The sequence below is a fragment of the Colossoma macropomum genome, unplaced genomic scaffold, assembly GCF_904425465.1.
Source record: "Colossoma macropomum unplaced genomic scaffold, Colossoma_macropomum, whole genome shotgun sequence".
In the NCBI taxonomy this organism is placed as follows: domain Eukaryota; kingdom Metazoa; phylum Chordata; class Actinopteri; order Characiformes; family Serrasalmidae; genus Colossoma; species Colossoma macropomum.
The window spans coordinates 87,907-96,051 of record NW_023495855.1 but is presented as its reverse complement, the minus strand read 5'-3'; positions in this window follow the sequence as shown (position 1 = coordinate 96,051).

Genomic DNA, 8,145 nt, shown 5'->3' with positions numbered 1-8,145 from the left:
TTATGCTGCTGGTAGTCGTGCGTACAGTGGATTATGCTTGTAGTCGTACAGCGGTTTATGCTGGTAGTCATGTGTACAGTGGTTTATGCTGGTAATCGTGTGAACAGTGGTTTGTGCTGGTAGTCGTACAGTGGTTTATGCTGGTAGTCGTGCATACAGTGGTTTATGCTGGTAGTCGTGCGTACACTGGTTTATGCTGGTAGTCGTGTGTACAGTGGTTTATGCTGGTAGTCGTTCGTACAGTGGTTTATGCTGGTAGTCGTGTGCACAGTGGTTTGTGCTGGTAGTCGTGTGTACAGTGGTTTATGCTGGTAGTCGGGTGTACAGTGGTTTATGCTGGTAGTCGTGTATACAGTGGTTTGTGCTGGTAGTCGAACAGCGGTTTATGCTGGTAGTCGTGCGTACAGTGGTTTATGCTGGTAGTCGTGCGTACAGTGGTTTATGCTGGTAGTCGTGCGTACAGTGGTTTATGCTGGTAGTTGTGTGTACAGTGGTTTATGCTGGTAGTCGTGTGTACAGTGGTTTGTGCTGGTTTTCGTGTGTACAGTGGTTTATGCTAGTAGTTGTACAGCGGTTTATGCTGGTAGTCGTGTGTACAGTGGTTTGTGCTGGTAGTCGTGTGTACAGTGGTTTATGCTGGTAATCGTACAGTGGTTTATGCTGGTAGTCGTGCGTACAGTGGTTTATGCTGGTAGTCGTGTGTACAGTGGTTTGTGCTGGTAGTCGTGTGTACAGTGGTTTATGCTGGTAATCGGACAGTGGTTTATGCTGGTAGTTGTGTGTACAGTGGTTTATGCTGGTAGTCGTGTGCACAGTGGTTTATGCTAGTAGTCGTGTGCACAGTGGTTTATGCTGGTAGTCGTGTGCACAGTGGTTTGTGCTGGTAGTCGTGTGTACAGTGGTTTGTGCTGGTAGTCGTGCGTACAGTGGTTTGTGCTGGTAGTCGTGTGTACAGTGGTTTGTGCTGGTAGTTTTGTGTACAGTGGTTTATGCTGGTAGTCGTGCGTACAGTGGTTTGTGCTGGTAGTCGTGCATACAGTGGTTTGTACTGGTAGTCGTGTGTACAATGGTTTATGCTGGTAGTCTTGTATACAGTGGTTTGTGCTGGTAGTCGAACAGCGGTTTATGCTGGTAGTCGTGCGTACAGTGGTTTATGCTGGTAGTTGTGTGTACAGTGGTTTGTGTTGGTAGTCGTGCGTACAGTGATTAGTGCTGATAGTCGTGCATACAGTGGTTTGTACTGGTAGTCGTGCGTACAGTGGTTTATGCTGGTAGTCGTGTGTACAGTGGTTTGTGCTGGTAGTCGTGTGTACAGTGGTTTGTGCTGGTAGTCGTACAGCGGTTTGTGCTGGTAGTCGTGTGTACAGTGGTTTATTCTGGTAGTCGTGCTTACAGTGGTTTGTGCTGGTAGTCGTACAGCGGTTTATGCTGGTAGTTGTGTGTACAGTGGTTTATGCTGGTAGTCGTGTGTACAGTGGTTTATGCTGGTAGTCGTGCGAAGAGTGGTTTGTGCTGGTAGTTATGCGTACACTGGTTTATGCTGCTGGTAGTCGTGCGTACAGTGGATTATGCTGGTAGTCGTACAGCGGTTTATGCTGGTAGTCATGTGTACAGTGGTTTATGCTGGTAATCGTGTGAATAGTGGTTTGTGCTGGTAGTCGTACAGTGGTTTATGCTGGTAGTCGTGCATACAGTGGTTTATGCTGGTAGTCGTGCGTACACTGGTTTATGCTGGTAGTCGTGTGTACAGTGGTTTATGCTGGTAGTCGTTCATACAGTGGTTTATGCTGGTAGTCGTGTGCACAGTGGTTTATGCTGGTAGTCGTGTGTACAGTGGTTTATGCTGGTAGTCGGGTGTACAGTGGTTTATGCTGGTAGTCGTGTATACAGTGGTTTGTGCTGGTAGTCGAACAGCGGTTTATGATGGTAGTCGTGCGTACAGTGGTTTATGCTGGTAGTCGTGCGTACAGTGGTTTATGCTGGTAGTCGTGCGTACAGTGGTTTATGCTGGTAGTTGTGTGTACAGTGGTTTATGCTGGTAGTCGTGTATACAGTGGTTTGTGCTGGTAGTCGAACAGTGGTTTATGCTGGTATTCGTGCGTACAGTGATTAGTGCTGGTAGTCGTGCGTACAGTGGTTTATGCTGGTAGTCGTGTGTACAGTGGTTTGTGCTGGTAGTCGTGTGTACAGTGGTTTATGCTGGTAGTCGTACAGCGGTTTATGCTGGTAGTTTTGTGTACAGTGGTTTGTGCTGTAATCGTGTGTACAGTGGTTTATGCTGGTAGTCGTGCGTACAGTGGTTTGTGCTGGTAGTTGAACAGCGGTTTATGCTGGTAGTTGTGTGTACAGTGGTTTGTGCTGTAATTATGTGTACAGTGGTTTATGCTGGTAGTCGTGTGCATAGTGGTTTATGCTGGTAGTCGTGTGCACAGTGGTTTATGCTGGTAGTCGTACAGTGGGTTATGCTGGTAGTCGTGTGTACAGTGGTTTATGCTGGTAGTCGTGCGTACAGTGGTTTGTGCTGGTAGTCGTGCATACAGTGGTTTGTACTGGTAGTCGTGTGTACAATGGTTTATGCTGGTAGTCTTGTATACAGTGGTTTGTGCTGGTAGTCGAACAGCGGTTTATGCTGGTAGTCGTGCGTACAGTGGTTTATGCTGGTAGTTGTGTGTACAGTGGTTTGTGTTGGTAGTCGTGCGTACAGTGATTAGTGCTGATAGTCGTGCATACAGTGGTTTGTACTGGTAGTCGTGCGTACAGTGGTTTATGCTGGTAGTCGTGTGTACAGTGGTTTGTGCTGGTAGTCGTGTGTACAGTGGTTTGTGCTGGTAGTCGTACAGCGGTTTGTGCTGGTAGTCGTGTGTACAGTGGTTTATTCTGGTAGTCGTGCTTACAGTGGTTTGTGCTGGTAGTCGTACAGCGGTTTATGCTGGTAGTTTTGTGTACAGTGGTTTATGCTGGTAGTCGTGTGTACAGTGGTTTATGCTGGTAGTCGTGCGAAGAGTGGTTTGTGCTGGTAGTTGTGCGTACACTGGTTTATGCTGCTGGTAGTCGTGCGTACAGTGGATTATGCTGGTAGTCGTACAGCGGTTTATGCTGGTAGTCATGTGTACAGTGGTTTATGCTGGTAATCGTGTGAACAGTGGTTTGTGCTGGTAGTCATACAGTGGTTTATGCTGGTAGTCGTGCATACAGTGGTTTATGCTGGTAGTCGTGCGTACACTGGTTTATGCTGGTAGTCGTGTGTACAGTGGTTTATGCTGGTAGTCGTTCGTACAGTGGTTTATGCTGGTAGTCGTGTGTACAGTGGTTTATGCTGGTAGTCGGGTGTACAGTGGTTTATGCTGGTAGTCGTGTATACAGTGGTTTGTGCTGGTAGTCGAACAGCGGTTTATGCTGGTAGTCGTGTGTTCAGTGGTTTATGCTGGTAGTCGTGCGTACAGTGGTTTATGCTGGTAGTTGTGTGTACAGTGGTTTATGCTGGTAGTCGTGTATACAGTGGTTTATGCTGGTAGTCGAACAGCGGTTTATGCTGGTAGTCGTGCGTACAGTGGTTTATGCTGGTAGTCGTGTGTACAGTGGTTTGTGTTGGTAGTCGTGCGTACAGTGATTAGTGCTGGTAGTCGTGCGTGCAGTGGTTTGTGCTGGTAGTCGAACAGTGGTTTATGCTGGTAGTCGTGCGTACAGTGATTAGTGCTGGTAGTCGTGCGTACAGTGGTTTATGCTGGTAGTCGTGTGTACAGTGGTTTGTGCTGGTAGTCGTGTGTACAGTGGTTTGTGCTGGTAGTCGTACAGCGGTTTATGCTGGTAGTTTTGTGTACAGTGGTTTGTGCTGTAATCGTGTGTACAGTGGTTTATGCTGGTAGTCGTGCGTACAGTGGTTTGTGCTGGTAGTTGAACAGCGGTTTATGCTGGTAGTTGTGTGTACAGTGGTTTGTGCTGTAATCATGTGTACAGTGCTTTATGCTGGTAGTCGTGTGCACAGTGGTTTATGCTGGTAGTCGTGTGCACAGTGGTTTATGCTGGTAGTCGTACAGTGGGTTATGCTGGTAGTCGTGTGTACAGTGGTTTATGCTGGTAGTTGTGTGCACAGTGGTTTATTCTGGTAGTCTTGTGTACAGTGGTTTATGCTGGTAGTCGTACAGTGGTTTGTACTGGTAGTCGTGTGTACAGTGGTTTATGCTGGTATTCGTGTGTACAGTGGTTTATGCTGGTAGTCGTGCATACAGTGGTTTGTGCTGGTAGTCGTGCGTACAGTGGTTTATGCTGGTAGTCGTGCGTACAGTGGTTTGTGCTGGTAGTCGTACAGTGGTTTGTGCTGGTAGTCATGTGTACAGTAGTTTATGCTGGTAGTCATACAGTGGTTTATGCTGGTAGTCGTGCGTACAGTGGTTTATGCTGGTAGTCGTGCGTACAGTGGTTTGTGTTGGTAGTCGTGCGTACAGTGATTAGTGCTGGTAGTCGTGCATACAGTGGTTTGTACTGGTAGTCGTGCATACAGTGTTTTGTACTGGTAGTCGTGTGTACAGTAGTTTAGGCTGGTAGTCGTGTGTACAGCGGTTTATGCTGGTAGTCGTGCGTACAGTGGTTTATGCTGGTAGTCCTGCGTACAGCGGTTTGTGCTGGTAGTCGTGTTTACAGTGGTTTGTGCTGGTAGTTGTGTGTACAGTAGTTTAGGCTGGTATTCGTGTATACAGTGGTTTATGCTGGTAGTCGAACAGTGGTTTATGCTGGTAGTCGTGTGTACAGTGGTTTGTACAGTGTTGGAGCGCTATCTCTTCTTCTGTGGTGGTTTTTGTACAGCTGCTAGCAAAACAAAGATCACTGTGATGCTTTCGACTACTGGGGAAAAGGAACCCAAGTCACCGTTTTGGGTAAGTCTTCTTTTCATAAATATGGGCTAATATAGTCTTCGCGACTTATTCTAAATGTATATGGGTAATTTTTGGCTCATTTTCTTTGTCCGTTTCAGGTTAACTGAGGTAAACATTGGTAGAAATATAGATGAACGCAAGTTATATCATAAATCTGACGTTTACTAAATTACGACAGTAGAGCTTCAGTATTTGATGTTGTAACGTCGTCTAATCAGCTCATACATTTATATTTGGCTACTAAATATGCTTCGTGAACTGAATAATGATTGAAAAACATTTAGCTATAACGTAACGTTTTGTATTAACTGTACAAACGTGCCGCTGTCTGGAAACTGAATTATAGCACAGCGGCAGAATCAAACCATCGTCCATAAACTTACAAAGGTCTTCTTGCGTGCATGAAACATTGGCTCATTCAGTTCATTACACGCGTAAAGCATAAAAATATATGTAACAATATGTATAAAACAAGACAATACAAAAAATAATATGGAGCGAAAAATGTTATAACACGTAACACAAGTGCGTTATTATTTAATACATCCTTTTCAGAATGTACTAATATCGCAAATGCCTTAATAATCGACACCCTAAAGTTATTCCGTGTTAAACTTTTCAAACACTTTTACGCTTTAAAAACATAAAAGGTCATTTGGAACTATTTGATCGAAGTTGTTGGGAATAATCGAGCTCATATATGTATGCATAACTGATATTAAACACTAAGGAGGGAATATGTAACGCCTTTATTCCGAAGCATGATTTAATTCTATGTTTAAAATTCACAATTATAATTGCTATTATTATTATTATTAATAATAATAATAATAATAATAATAATAATAATTAGGTTGTTGTTGTGGCAGTAGTGAATGAAAACCGAATGATAACGATTCTTTCAATGTAATTTTTTGAGTTGAATAAGTCATTTGAGTTGATGAGTCATTTTATATTATAAATAACAGTTTACTTTGGTGATAAATATGGTGATAAAAGTCTAAACCATTGCTTCTAATTTTCTTACATTTGGTTCCCGCGATAGATGCGGAAAAAATATTTTACAATTTTGTATTAAATTACATTACTATGAAAATTGGCAAACATTCTTTCAGCAAATCGGCAAAAATGTGTCAAGACAAAGTAAGACTAGTAGTTTTTACTTAAATTTTTATAGACTAGACTTTTTACCAACAGTATTTTGTTCTTAGTATCATAAAAAAAAATCGTTAATGTACGATGTAAAAAGTGTCTCGTCAGATCTTCTTAAAATTACTTCATATGGTAACAAGCAGTTAAACTAGTTTTATTCAAATAAAAAATTACTTTGATTAAAAGAATCGTTCATTCAAAGTATTTATTAAGGTCGAATAAAACTAGTTATTTTACTTATTACCACATGAAGTCATTTTTTAATCAGATCTGACGAGACACCTTTTAAAATGTAATAATAAGAACGCGATGTTTAGATGTTTAGCGACTGCTGTGTGAACATCGCCCAGCAGAACTATCGTAAACTATAGTATTAATTAAATAGATGCATCGATTATAGACACTATCATTAAAGGAAGAAGATAATTTTGAAGTTTTGCCTGAAAAATACACTGTAAAAATTGGCTCTTCAGATCTCCTTAAAAACGACTTCATGTAGTAACAAGCAATTTAACTCGTTTTATTCAGCTCAAAAAACTACATTGTTTGAAAGAATCGTTCATTCAAAATATTTATTTCGGTCGAATAAAACTAGTTATTTTACTTGTTGCTTCAGGAGTATTTTTTTTTTATAATTGCTTTTGTTATTATATGAAGTAATTTTTTGACGTTGATCTAACGAGCGATTTTACAGTGTGTATTGTCTGTAAACCACATACACTTTGATTATAAAAAGACGGGCAATGACAAAAATGTTTACACTGTAAAAAATCACCAATTTAATCTAAAAAAATTATTTCATGTGGTTACAAGTAAATTAACTAGTGTTTTCCAACCAGATTAAATATACTGGAATGAACGATTCTTTCAATGTAATTTTTTTGAGTTGAATAAAACTGGTTGCTTGTTACTACATGAAGTAATCTGAGTAGTTTTAACAGAGTAGTTCAAAAATGCATAATAAACAATGATGAACAAATTTACTAACATCTTTAACCCTCCAGAAAAACAACATATAAAATTGTTATCTAACTGCGTCAAATACTCTGTATATACATATCAGGTACTTATAAACATCGAATGGGGTTAAACCTTTAAACTGATTCCAACGATAACAGGAATGTTATTTACTATTTTACTATTTTTTAATCTTTTCTCTTTTCTGTGATTTGAGTACTCAACGTTTAACTGAGCTCTATTTCAGGTAAGGAAATGCCAGTGTCGATTCTCCCTGTGAAGGAGTGCTCCAGTGCCAGTCATTTCCAGCTTGGCTGCATCTCCACTGGGCTTCAAACAGACTCGTCCTTTGAGTGGTTAGATAACGATAAAAACAAGCTGACTAACTTCATTCAGTACGCTGCTCTACCGAGAGACGGAGCGTACGCTAAAGTGAGCGTCATTAGCGTGGCGAGGGATGACTGGGACAAAGGGAAACGATTCACATGCAAAGTGGGCAACGAGACACTCAACATACCAGGTAAAAATAAATAAATAAGTACATAAATAAACAAATACAGATAACAACATTTTTAAAAACTAATCAAATCGACTATTTTAGAGCCGTTTCTACTACATATTTTGTGGTCATAAGCGGTCCCACCAATCCCAGTAACGCTATTTTGCATGTAAAAATGAAAATGAAATGATATTTCATTCATTTTGAATAAATGCACAGTAAATGTTAATGTACAACAAGTGAAGTAATTCACATAATAAATAAGCAGATACACTTCAATGCATCTGCTTCACTTTTGCATAATTATTACCTGAAAGCAAAATATTATATTTGCAGTACCAAAGCTTGAACACTTCCAGTCAAATTACATGTTTGGTTTAAAATGAAAAATTTTTCATTTTTCTGCTAATTTTAGTGTATAAAATCTATTTATTTGATGAGTTTAACAGATTTGCAAAAAAACAGAGACAAAGATGTATCATATATGTAAATGTATCAGCACATGCAAAAGAGTTTTCAGTATGTTAATTTCAGCAAATAAATCGGAATTGAGTGGTAAAATGTGCAGACGTCTGTTCTCTGTAGAGGATGTGAACTTCATCTCATTTAGAAAACCAATAAAATGTGTCATTTGACTATAAGGTGCTCAAAAGTTTGCTGTAC